Here is a 14,045-nt window from a genome sequence, read left to right on the forward strand (position 1 = left end):
CGCATCTCTACTAGTATCTATGATCATGGCTATGGCACATCAAAGTCCACTCCTTTGCCTTTTCTGCATCCGTCGTCATCTGGAGCACCTCCTGTCATGCATCGACGGGATAGCCAATGACTTATTGCCTCTTCGTATGAGATTCTGGAGTTCTCTATATTGACTCCATATATACCTTTGGCCGCATACATGCACGATGATATGATCTAGTTTCTGTCCATTGAGGAGACTGTAGAACCTTTTGGCTACGCGGCAGCCAAGCTTTATGGAGATGGAGTTTTGTATTGTAGGAGGCCATATTGGTAAGGAAGCTATGTAGGAGATAGTTACACAGGTAGAGATTAGCATCGAGGAGCACAAGAGCCCGAGTGAAGCACAACCTACAGGTCGTCGTAAGCAACCTGCAAGAAAGAAATGGTGACTGCCTTGTGTGACGTGATGTTTTTTTTTTGATTGTATTGTATACATGTACCATATTGGTTTGACTTTTTTGTATAAATAAAGTTGTTAATTTGTGGATGAATTAATGATATGTTTGTTGTGATGTTGTTATCTGTTACGCAATGTTTAGAGTTGCTCTCTTTCACTATATGGTTGTGAACTTATGATCCCATGATTTACCATTATCTTTTGTTTATGTGAACTATACGATACATATTTACTCCATCAATTGATGTGATGTTGTTATATGAATGCATATGATACTTTAAAACAGGGTGAGTGTCAAGTTTTGATGGTGAGTTTTCAATACGATTCATTGGACATGTTTAATTTGATTCTCCTAAATTGGCATGCAGAATCTAATATCCACTACTGGGAAGAAGTAGATACCTCGTCAGATATCTCCAAGACATCTCCATCTGAATCACTGCCCGCCGTCGCTACAGCAGCGATCGTCTGATTTTTAAGTTGAGGACAATCTCTGGCTAGATGCCCCAACTCCTCACACCGGTAACACCTAGTTTTGCTCAAGTCCCTCCTGGACTTGGACCACCCTCGTTGCGATCTTCTGTCACTCCGTCTACCATCTCCTGCTCTTCTAGAAGCCACCAAAGCTGAGTTACTGCCACCTGAGCTCGAAGCTGGGTTTTTCCTCCTGAGAACCTCATTCTGGAGTATCACCGTGGTGACCTCGTCCATCTTGATAGTGCTCTTCTCCACTAGAAGAGCAGTCACCAAGGACTCGTACGAAGGGAGAAGCGACGCTAGCAAAATCAGTGCCCTGGTCTTCTCCTCAACATTCTCACCAACGCTGAGGAGGTCGGTGAGGATCTTCTGGAAGTAGCTCAGATGCTCCTGCACGCTCTGTCTCTCAGTCATCTGCAGTTGGTAAAACTGCCTCTAGAGAAAAAGAGTGTTGGTGAGAGACTTCGCCATGTACAACTCCTTGAGCTTCGACCACAGTACCGTCGGAGAAGTCTCGCTCAGTACATGGATCACCACCCATCTGCCAAGTACATATGGATGGTACTAACCGCCTGCATCTGTAGCTGCTTCCAATCCCGCACCTCCATGGTGGTCGGCTTCTCATCGCACAAGAGAGCATCGATCAACCCCCGTTGGATGAGCACATCCTTCACCCTTGCCTGCCACAAGGAGAAATTGCTCTTACCATCGAACTTGTTGATCTCCATCTTGATTGTTCCTGTCTTCTCCATCTTCAGTCTTGCTCACCACCACTGCAATCTGTGTTCTTGTATCGCCTTACTCTGATACCACTTGTTGGGTGGATGTCTGGCCAGGACACCACCTCCCAAGATCCTTTCAGTACCACGCGATGCAGCAGGAAGAAAGAAGAAACAGAACAAAAAGAAAAAACAATCAAAATACGTGGATCAGCCACAAAAGGGCTCGCCTCCACGGGGCGTGCAAACTTCACTATGAAAAAAAAAATTTTACAAGATGAGACCTTACCCTCAACCCTTGTACACCCAATTCTCTCTCACCTGAAGTTTTCCTCACAAAAGCTCTCTCTCTCTTGGAAGATCCCCTGAACCCCTAAAGTGCCTGGCGACCGCTGTCCAAAAGCCTCTTGCTCCTTGTCTCTCGGCGCTTCTACCTCTCTTCTCTCGGGTTCTGTACGGCTCGTACGGTGTGAAAAATCGAACCGCCACTTTACTGTTCGTCCACAGGCCCTTTTAAAGGGTTAAAACCTAATTAGATTAGGTTTAAAAGTCCTTAATCAACCCAAATCAGGTTCTGAACCGTCGGATCAAAAAAATAGATCAACCCATGCCCTCCGATCATGACCGATCTACAGAATAGTACCGTGGACTGTACGAAATGCATGAGAAACACCCGCGCAGTCCACAGGCCCAGCCGTGGACCGCCCGATCCACGGTGGACCGGGGCAAAGGGACAGCAGGCCGCTGGGCCTGGGCCGGCCTGCGCGCGCCTAGGCCGCGCGCCCGCATGGGTCGCGCATCCTGCGCAGGCATGGGTCGCACGTCCCGCACGCCGCCGCCTGCGGCCGTGCCGCTGCCGCCCGCCGTCGGTCGCCGATGATCCTCTACCGTCTCGAATCTCGTGCCGACTTCAAAAGCTCGTATCTCTTCCATCCGAGCTCCATTTTGGGTGATCTTGATCTCGTTGGACTCCATTTTTCACCGTGAACCTCGTTGTGGGCTAAATGTGGGTTGAATCTCAAGGCGTAAAATCCTAACGTATTCTTCCATGTATTCTTTTCTTTTCTTATTGTTTTTTTTTGGCCTTAAAGACTTTTGTAATGCATTCTTTACTAATGAAATGAAATGAAATTTTCTCATTACCTTGTCTATTCTTGCTCTGAGTTGTCGTTTACCAAACTTTTCTTGTCTTTTGTCTTGTTCGATGTCGACATTGTTTGAAGGTTCTTGGTCATCGCCATGCTGATTCATCCTTTTTATTCTTGATCGAAGATCTTTTCGAGGCCATTTGAGTTTGACGCTTTCTCCCGATGTTCGAGCTTGAGGTCCGAACTTCTCGTTACTTTGAGAAATTCTATTTTCTCTTGCTAGTGTTAGATTCCCCCTTAGAGACTGAAGATTTTTGATAAGAATTTTCTTTCTCGTTGAGATGAGATCCCTTGTGTCTTAGATGTAGTTCGTTTCTCCCTTATCTCTGACATAGCTCGTCGCTTTCTCCTTTTTTTTCTCTTTTTTTTTTTTATATTTGGGCGAGGGTTTTTCCTCTGCTCCTAACGGGGTTGTAGGGGTGTAGAGGAGCCGTTGAGGAGACTTTTTTCCTCATCCGATCTTGAACGATCAGATCTTCATTCGTGTCAGGACGAGGTTCTCCTCCTATTCTCGACACAGTCAATTTCAGCTCATGTTAGGATGAGATTTTTTTCCTGTTCCTAACAGGACTATGGGGGCACATAAGGACCGTTGCAAGGGCCACTCCCCCCATCCGGTCTCTTAATAATTGGGTCTTCAGCTTTGCTCATGTTAGGATGAGGTTCTCCTCCCATTCCTAACATGGTTGTGGGGGTGCATAAGGGCCGTTACGAGGGCCTCTCTCCCCATCCGATCTCTAAATGATTGGGTCTTCGACTTTGCTCATGTTAGGATGAGGTTTTCCTCCTGTTCCTAATATGGCTGTGGGGGTGTATAAGGGCCGTTGCGAGGGCCTCTCCCCCCATCCGTTGTCTAAATAACCAGACCTTCGACTTTGCTCATGTTAGGACGAGATTCTCCTCCTGTTCCTAACATGGCTGTGGGGGCGTATAAGGACCACTGCGAGGGCCTCTCCTCCCATCCGGTCTCTTGATAATCGGGCTTTCGTTTGTGTCGGGGTGAGGTTCTTCTCTTGTTCCTGACACGCTTAATTTCGATTGTCTGAAAAAGCTACTTCCTGTCGTTATAAGCTCATGCCAAAAGAAAAGATATGCGAATATGAAACTTTTATTTAAGGCAAAGTTATTGGTAATACATTCGTAGATTTTTCGAATTTCATGGTCACAAAAAGTCTGCTCCTCCGAGCTCTTTTAGGTAGTATGTTCCGGGCCGGACTACCTCCCTGACTTCATACGGGCCTTCTCAGTTAGGGGCAAGTTTTTCTTGGTTCTGAGGTTGTGAAACAGTGGCTCACTGAAGTACTAAGTCCCCCACTCTGAAGGCTTTGCTCTTGACCCAGGAGTTGTAGTAGCGGGCTGCTTTTTGCTTGTAGGCTGTCATCCGAGCTTGAGCTGTCTCTCGCTTTTCTTCTAACAAGTCGAGGTTGGCCTTGAGATCCTGTGAGTTGCGCTGCTCGTCGAATGCCACAACTCGCACTGACGAAAGCTTGAGTTCGATCGAGATAATGACTTCTGTTCCGAAGGCCAAGGCAAAGGGGGTCTCTCCCGTGGGCAGTCTTTGGATAGTTCGGTATGCCCATAACATATGATAAAGCTCATCTGCCCAATTTTCCTTTGCTTTTTCAAGTCTCGCCTTGATTCCTTGCAACAGAGTCCTGTTAGTCACCTCGGCTTCGCCGTTTGCCTGCGGATGGGCTACTGACGTGAAGTTATGAGAGATGTTTAAGTTCTCATAAAATTCAGCAAATCTTACTCCAGTAAATTATCGTCCATTATCAGTAATGAGAGTTCTGGGTAAGCCGAACCTACAAATGATTGACTTTCAGATGAAGTCCTGTACTTTAGCTTCTGTGATTTTCGCCAAAGGTTCGGCTTCGACCCACTTGGTGAAGTAGTCAATTGCCATCAGGAGGAACTTTTGCTGCCCGGATGCCATGGGAAAAGGTTCAAGGATATCCATCCCCTATTGTGCAAACGGCCATGGGGCACTCAAGGGTGTAAGTTCGGAGGCGGGCTATCTTTGGATATTCGCATATCTCTAACATCGATCACACTTTCTGACATATTCAATGGAGTCGTGGTACATTGTAAACTAGTAATAACCTTGTCGGAGTAGTTTGTGGGATAAAGATCTAGCCCCCAGGTGACTTCCGCAGACTCCTTCATGTACCTCCCACAAGGCAAAGTCGGCTTCAGAAGGCCAGAGACATTTCAGGAGGGGCAAAGAGTACGACCTCTTGTACAGCTTACCCTCATAAAGGATATATTGAGAGGCCTGATTTCTAAGCTTTCGAGCTTCTTTTGCATCATGAGGAAGAACCCGTCTTTGAGGTATGCAACCAGTGGGTCAATCCAGTTGGGTTCATGGCTGATCTCCATTACAAGCTGCGGTTCTTCTGTACTTGGACATTTCAGAACTTCGAAGAAGACTTTCTTAGGTAGTTCAGCTGGAGCCAGTGTAGCCAACTTGGAGAGAAGATCGACCCTGGTATTTTCTGCTCTTAGAATCTGCTTGATGTCAAAGCTGCCAAAGGTAGAGATGATCTCTTTTACCTTTTCGAGATACTTGGCCATACTGTCCTCCCGAGCTTCATAGTTTCTGTTGACTTGTCCCACCATCAGTTGGGAGTCACTGTAGACTTGGAGCCGATCTACTTCTAATTCTTTGGCGATCTTCAGTCCTGTAACCAGAGCTTCATATTCTGCTCCATTATTTATCGTAGGGAATTCGAAGTGCAGTGCGTACTCTGCGATAACTCCTTCCGGATTGATCAAGATCAAGCCCGCACCCGCACTTGACATGTTGGAGGAACCGTCCATGTAGAGGGCCCAAAAACCATCAGGGAGATCTGTTCTTTCTTCAGGGGAGTTTAATTGGAGCCCGAGGTTGTCAGCTTCACCTCGTTCAAGTTTGGCTTCTTTCGAGATAGTGCATTCCACTATGAAGTCTGCTAATATCTGAGTTTTTATCGTCAGCTGAGGTCGATAGTTGATGTCGAATTTCATGAGCTCGACTGCCCATTTCGTTATCCTTCCAGAAGCATCCGCTCGATGCAGGACTGCCTTAATCGGCTGGTCGATGAGCAGTGTTATGGTGTGCCCTTGAAAGTAAGGTCGGAGCCTTCGGGTTGCAATCAACAAGACATAAGTTAGTTTCTCTAACTTAGTATATCTGATTTTGACGTCTCTCAATACTCGACTTATGTAGTAGATCGACCGTTGAATTTTTGCTTCTTCCTAAACCAGAACTGCTGCGAGAGCCACAGGGGAGATCGTCAGGTACAGGAATAACTCTTTTCCAGTTTTGGGCTTTGCCAATAGCGGAGGTGAGCCGAGGTAGTTCTTCAATTCTTCGAATGCTTGCTGACATTCAGTAGTCCAATAGAAGTTCTTCGACGGCTTAAGAGTCTGAAAGAAAGGTAGGCACCGTTCGGCCAACCTTGAGACAAAGCGATTCAGAGCTGCTACTCTCCCAGTAAGGCACTGAACTTCCTTTATTGACTTCAGGGCAGTCATTTCCTGGATGGCATGAATCTTTTTCAGATTTACTTCGATCCCGCACCCCGACACCATAAAGCCCAAGAATTTTTCTGAGGTTACTCCAAAAGCGTACTTGGCTGGGTTTAGCTTCATCTTGTATTTTCGGAGGACGTTGAAGGTCTCCTCAAGGTCGACGATGTGGTTCATTGAGGATTTGCTTTTTACAAGTATGTCGTCCACGTAGACCTCCATGTTGCGGTCGATCTGCTCTTTGAAGATCTTGTTCACCAGCCGTTGATAGGTCGCCCCTGCATTTTTTAGGCCAAAAGGCATGACCCTGTAACAATAAAGACCATGATTAGTGATAAAAGCAGTTTTTTCTTCATCCTCTGGTGCCATCCTGATTTGATTGTAGCCGAAAAATGCATCCATGAAAGTGAGAAGCTCGTGGCCCGAGGTTGCATCCACTAATTGGTCAATTCTAGGTATAGGGTAATTGTCCTTCGGGCAGACTTTGTTCAGCTTTTTGAAGTCTATACACATCCTCCACTTGCCGTTCACCTTCTTGACGAGAATCACATTGGAGACCCAGTTCGGGTAGTTGACTTCTCTGATGAACTCAGCTTTCAGGAGTTTATTAACTTCCTTAGCTTTTGCTTTCTGCCTTTTCGGTGCATGACCTCAGATTTTTTTCTTCATCGACCGATGTTTGGGATCAACAACTAGATGGTGTTCCATGACTTCCGCATCAATCCCCGACATGTCCATCGGAACCCAAGCGAAAATATCCATATTCTTTTGTAGAAAATTGATGAGCCGTGTCTGTACCTCTTCTCTCAGGTTGGAGCCGATCTTCACCACATGCTCCTCATTTCCATCGTTCAAAGGAATTGAGACAAGATCTTCAATTGGCTCACCCTATTCTTCAGCAAGGTCATTGCGGGTGTCTAATCCATCAATCGGACAGGGGTCAGACTGACCATTTCTTTGTAAGGCTATGTTATAGTAGTGTCTTGCTAGGACTTGATCTCCTCTGACCTCTCTGACCCCTTGGCTAGTAAAAAATTTCAATTTCAAATGGTAGGTCAATACCATAGCTCGGAGGGCATTGAGGCCAGGTCGGCCGAGTATTGCGTTGTAGACAGACGGTGCCCTTATTATCAGAAAATCCACTTGCGCTCTAGATTGTTTCGGATACCGACCTGCAACTATGGTCAAAGTTATTACTCCTTCCACAAGCACAGCATCGTCAGTGAACCCTACCAACGGAGAGCTTATCGGCCCTAATTGACCATCTGGAATGGATATTTTTGAGAATGCATCGTAAAATAAAATATCGGCTGAACTTCTACTATCAACAAGAATGCGGCGTACATCATAGTCAGCAATATTTAAAGAAACTACAACCACATCATTATGGAGGAATTGAATCTTTCGGGCATCTTCTTCAGTAAAGATTATAGATCCTTCAGTCCTCTGCCGCTTGGGTGGTCCGGTCGATCCACTGGCTGCTCTTCATCGGGGTCCTCCAGAGATGGTGTTGATGATCCCGATTGGAGGTCGATCTTCAAGCTGTTCTTCCCTCCTTGGTGGCTCTGGTTGTGGTAGGGTCCTCGGGCGATCTTCCCTATCTTCAGGCCGACGTCGGATAAATCTGTTGAGCCGATCTCATCTGATGAGCTCCTCGATCTCGTCTCGAAGCTGAATACACTCCTCCGTGTCGTGGCCATGGTCACGATGATAGAGGCAGAACTTATTAGGGTTGTACTTCTCGAGGTGTGTTCGTATCCTTTTCGGCCTTCGCAGCTGCTCCCTGACCTCCATCAGTACTTGAGTTTTTGGAGCATTGAGAGGGGCGTAGCTATGGAATCTTCCTGGGGGAGAGCTCTGTCGAACTCTACGGTCTGAGTTTTTCTGCCTACGAGCTCAGAGGGGAGTTCGAACATGCTTTTGTCCGAGAGGAGTTCAAGAACGTGGTCGAGCTTCACTCGGTCCTTTTTTAGCTGCGGGCTTGCTGGAGTCACCCACCTGCCGCTCCTTCACGGCCTCCTCGTCCTTCAGCTTGAAGGCTTCCTCTGCTCGGGCATATCCTTCGACCCGAGCCAGCAAATCAGCGAAGTTCCTGGGATACTTCTTTTTCAAGAAAAATAGGAGATCATTCTTTTGAAGACCGCTCTTCAGGGCGGCCATTGCAACTGATTGATCCAAGTTTCGGACCTCCAATGTGGCGGTGTTAAAATGGTTGACATAAGTTCGGATGGATTCTTCCTCCTTTTGCTTGATGTTGATGAGGGACTCCGAACCTCTCCGGGGGCATCGGCTACTGACGAAATGAGCCACAAACTGGTGGCTCATTTGATCAAAGGAGAAGATAGTATCCGACTTCAGTACCGAGTATCAATTTCTTGCTGCTCCCTTCAAGGTAGATAGGAAAGCTCGGCACAGGATGGCATCTGGCACCTCATGGAGCAGCATCATTGTCTGGAAGGCCTTCAGGTGGTCAACCAGATCCGAGGTCCCGTTGTAGCTCTCAAATTGGGGGAGCTTGAAGTTCGACGGGATCGGTTCCTGCATAATCATTTGAGAAAAAGGAGGATCAGTACAGATATCCTCACCGTAAGCAGGTGGAGCATGACAGAGCTCTTCGATCCGTCGGTTCATCTCTTGAAACCTTTGATCCAGGAGATTCTCTCGATCGTGAGTCTCGAGGGTCTTCTGGCAGAACGGAGGTAGAGACCCTCCGGGGGTGGAATTATGATCAGACAGAGGGCTCTCCACTTTTTGCTTCCCCTTTTTGGAGAATACAGGGCGACTGGCCCAAGTGGGATGCCTGATCATCGGATTCTGGAACTCCGACGATACTCTTTCCAGCCGCACAAATGCCTGCGGCTGCTGCTGCCGCTGCATGGCCTGCACCGCTTCGGTGAGACCTCTGACCTGCTGAACCAGCAGGTCGAACTGCTCCATATCGACTGCCGTCGTCGTCGGAGGAGCTTGAAAAATTGGAGACGAGGCCAGAGCTTGCGAATCTCGCTGAGATCTGGCCACGGAGATCGTAGATCGCCTGGTGGATGCCTTTCGGGGAGGCATTAGGTTGGGATCTGGTCGGAGAAGAAGAAGAAGATGTCAAAGAAGATGACCGGAGACAGTCCCGTTGAGTACTCCTTTAAGAACAAGGATCCTACAAAGATACAGACCCTTCCTCTAGCGCCAATTCTGTTGGTGCAAAATTTCACCGATGCCGGAGAAGCTGGAGTCGAGGGGATCGCGACCGTCGTCGGAACCTGCAAAGAAAGTCTAAACCAGAATTGGGGGTGCTCCGGTAAGATCCTCCGACGCTTAAGTCAGTACTCTGCTTCAACAGAAATAGAGCACTCGAATGAAATTTTAGCAGAATTTTGAGATAGAGTTTAGAGCTTAGAGGAGAACGTATCTGAAGGGTCTCTTTTATAGACGGGAGAGCGTAACCGATTGACACGACGTCCGCAACTGCCTGGTAGTGGGCCGTTCGGGGCCACGTGGAGTTTGTTATAGAGAGTAGTGGTGTCCATTGTCGTAACTTGTCAGAGAGTGGTGGGGCCACATGGAGTTTGTTACGGAGAGTGGAGTGGTGTTCGTTGTCACGACTTGCCAAAAAATTCAGGTCGGATGGCTGAAGCTCAATTGGGACGTCTGGTGGAGCGGAATAGCTCTCTGTCTTAGCAATCTAAGAGAAGCTCAGATACTTTTGAGGTTGCTGACAGATTAACTGTTGTTGGGTGCCTTAGGTATCGATGCTACAGACGAAAGTCATCCGCTGTAGAAGCCCGGACGAAAACTTTCTGTTGGAGAAGTCCAGCGGGAGTCCGATTGCTAGAGAAGTCCGTCTGAAATTTGTTCGATGTAGAAGCTTGTTTGAAGATTGTCCGCTGGAGAGATCCGGTTGCATGAGGAATCCGATAGAAGGTTGACTGATAGTGGAATTCGAAAGGCATTGTGGAAGTTCATCCGATAGAAGAGTCCGAAAGGCGTTATGGAAGTTCGTCCGCTGGAGGATATCGGATGGCTCTATGGAAGGTCAATTGGCACTATTGAAGGTTGATGGCTGGAGAGGTACGGAAGACACCGGAGACAGTCGGTCACTGTAGAAATCTGACTGCTGGAGTCCATCCATTGTAGAAGTTCATTCGAAATCCAACCGCTGTAGAAGTTCAGACGGAGTCCGATTCTTGTAGGAGCTCGGATGAAATTCGAAAAGCGATCGACCACCATAGAAACTTGGATGGAGTCTGATTATTGTAGAAGTCCTGCTGCTGGAGAAGCTCGGATATTGACGAAGTCTGAAAGAAGCTCGGAGTAAAGTCGATCATGATAGGAGGAAGTCTGGAAGAGATTCGGAGAGTAGTCGATCACTGTAGAAAATCGGCTGATAGTGAAGCCCAGAGAGCACTTGGAGCTGTTCGATAAATGACTGAAGGAGCTCATTATTGGAGAAGTCCGGACGGCACGATAAGAGTTCATCCGTTGGAAGAATCTGGAGGACACTGTGGAAGGTCGACTGCTGGAGGAGTCTGGCTAGTACTGTGGAAGCTAGGACGGTCGGGGCAGTTCAGAAAGATGCCGCACAAGGTCGGAAGTCAGAAGAGTCCTGGGAGGGTTGGCCTCTTACGAACTTCGGCTGGGGTTATTTTATACCCAACAAGGAGGAATCGAACATTGTTGGTCATGGTTCCTTTATGATGGGGTTTTCAAATCTGCCAATCTCATTTTGGAGATATGCACTCGAGTCGGCTTGCTATGTATTTAATAGGGTTTCAAGTAAGTCTGTGAATAAAATACCATATAATATATGGACTGGGCATAAATTAGTACTCTCACATCTTAGGGTTTGAAGGTGTCTGGCTTATATTAGATGTTTAAAAATAGACAAATTAGTTCATAGGGTATCCTAAAGAAACCAAAGAGTATTACTTCTACCTTGTTCATGAACAGAAAGTATTCGTAAGCAATAAAGTATAATTTTTAGAAAAAAAAATTTAGTGAAGAAATTAGTACTTCTAAAATCAAGCTTGATGAAGTTTAATGAGTAGAAGGACCGACACAATCTAGTGAACCCATAGAATCCGGTTTGACTGAGTTAAATCCAAAACCTGTCAATGATGCACCATTAAGGAGATCCGATAGAGTATTGTACCCATCGGATAGATACTACGATTTTTTGATCCGAGATGGAGATCCTGTTGAACTCGACGAGAATAATGAGAATTCGATCTCCGACATAGATGCAATGCAGTGGTCTGACTCTGATAAATGGTTAGAAATTATGAAATTTAAAATAGAGTCCATGAAGGTCAATGATATGTGGACATTAGCTGACGCACGTGAAGGGATAAAACCCATAGGGTGTAAGTGGATCTTCAAAAGGAAGAGAGGTGCAGACGGCAAGGTGGAGATCTACAAAGCCTATCTGGTTGTCAAAAGGCATTATCAATATTATGGTATTGACTAAAATGAGACGTTCTCCCCTATGGTAATGCTGAAATCCATTCGGATCATGCTTGCGATAACTGCACATCTAGACTATGAAATCTGATAAATAGATGTGAAAACAGTTTTCATCAATGGTGAGTTGGAAGAAGAGGTGTATATGATATAACCTGAAGGTTTCATATCTACAGAGGAGTTTAAGGTATACAAGCTTCAGAGATCCATTTATCGATTGAAGCAAGCAAGTAGGAGTTGGAACATGCATTTGATAAAGTGATCAGAATGTATGGCTTCATTAGGAATGGAGAAGAATCCTGCATATATAAATGGGTTAACAATTCTGTGATAATATTTTTTTGTTCTATATGTAGATGATATTCTCTTAATCGAAAATGACGTTCCAGTATTACAAGAAATAAAGGTTTGGCTATCGTCTCAGTTCTCCATGAAGAACTTGGGAGAAGCATCCTACATCTTTAGGATGAAGATCTATAGAGATAGATTAAAGAGGATGCTTGGATTATCCCAATCCACATACATCGATATCGTGTTGAAATGATTCAGCATAAAAATTTTTAAAAAGGGTTATCTCCCGATAGTCCATGGAATTACTCTCTCAAAGAGGGATTGTCCAACAACTCCTCAAGAGAGGGAGCATATGAGTAGGATTCCATATGCTTCAACAGTGGGTTCCATAATATACGCCATGATATGTATAAAATCAGACGTGACATACTCACTAAGAGTAGTGAGTAAATGCCAGTCTGGTCTAGAGAAGAATCATTGGAAGGTTGTAAAAAGTATTCTTAAGTATTTGAGAAATTCTAAGGACCAGTGGTTTGTTTATGGTGAAACCGACTTAAAACTTATGGGGTTTATAGACTTCAATTTTCAGTCGGACTATAATGACAATAAGAGCATGTTGGGTTACGTCTATATCCTAAATGATGGAGTAATCTGCTGAAAAAGTTTCAAGCAACACACTGTAGCTGACTCTACTTGCAAGGCGAAATACGTCACGATATTTGATGCTGTGAAAGAAGCTGTATGGTTACGAAAGTTTATCGACGAGCTTAAAGTGGCACCTTCCTTGATGGCCCTATTTTATTGTACTGTGACAGCACTAGCGCCATTACTCAAGTGAAGGAATTGAAGTCACATCAGCATACCAAACATATTCTGCACCGCTACCATCTGATTCAGAAGATCGTAGATCAAGGTGACATCGAGTTTCAAAAGATCAACGAAAAGGAAAATCTGACCGATCCATTTATTAAAGCCCTCAGTATTAAGAAGTTTGAAGATCATAAACAGAAAATGGGTATACGATACTGTACTGATTGACTTTAGGTCAAGTGAGAGTTGTTGAAAATTGTGTCCCAAAATTAATCATCAATCTGTTGATGATTATGCTAATCAATATAAATATATATGAATTGATAAATTAATAAAATTATTAATTAATTTTTTCATCACAAAGTAGTGTACATCTTTTTAATGAACTCCAATTGTTATGATAAAGTTTTTAGGACTATCTTAATCGATATAGGAAGATATATCGTTTAGTTCTTAAAATTAGTTTATGACCAAATGATACGCTATTACTAGGATGATAGTGTTTATTGAGTATAGGTCATTGTGTGTCATATGCATTGGTTATCCTCGTAACCAAGTGGTGTGGAGACACTGATATGGCCTACAAGTGAGATGTAGGAGTGCATCTCATTGAACGTGACCAACTGTTGGGTACTCTACTGTCAAGAGTAGCTCGCAAAAAATATGGGTATAAGTATCCCTCTGACCTGAGATCACTATGGTGACTTACAAGCAACTCATTGTGCTTTGATGTCAGACTACTTGAATTTTTAATTCAGTGGCGGAAGATTTTTGGGTACAGTCAAGTACTTGCGAAGTCGGTGTGTGAGTTAAGATGGAATTGATCCCTCCGAATAAGTAGGAGTTAATGTATCAGTGTGTTTCAATTTAGTAAAATCTTAGTAAGGATAATCCATGTGATGGATCTGAAAGATTGAAACATAATATGGTTGACATATCTGGGGTTGATAGTTAAACTTCAGGTCACCTTGAGCTTTAGGATCAAAGGGATGAATTATACGGTAACTATATACCAATAGGTTCATGAATGATGCTTTGCAATCTTTCGACCTATCCGAACATTGGATTCCATTGCTAGATCGTTACATCGATTAATTTAGAAAGTCATTTTTGTGCCACCGACTTAGGTTCAAACTTATGGGGTCACACTCAAATGAAATTTTTGACTGATCATATGACTGATTGATGATTGAAAATTATTCTAGAGGTT

Source organism: Elaeis guineensis, chromosome 12, assembly GCF_000442705.2.
Source record: "Elaeis guineensis isolate ETL-2024a chromosome 12, EG11, whole genome shotgun sequence".
Classification (NCBI taxonomy): Eukaryota; Viridiplantae; Streptophyta; class Magnoliopsida; order Arecales; family Arecaceae; genus Elaeis; species Elaeis guineensis.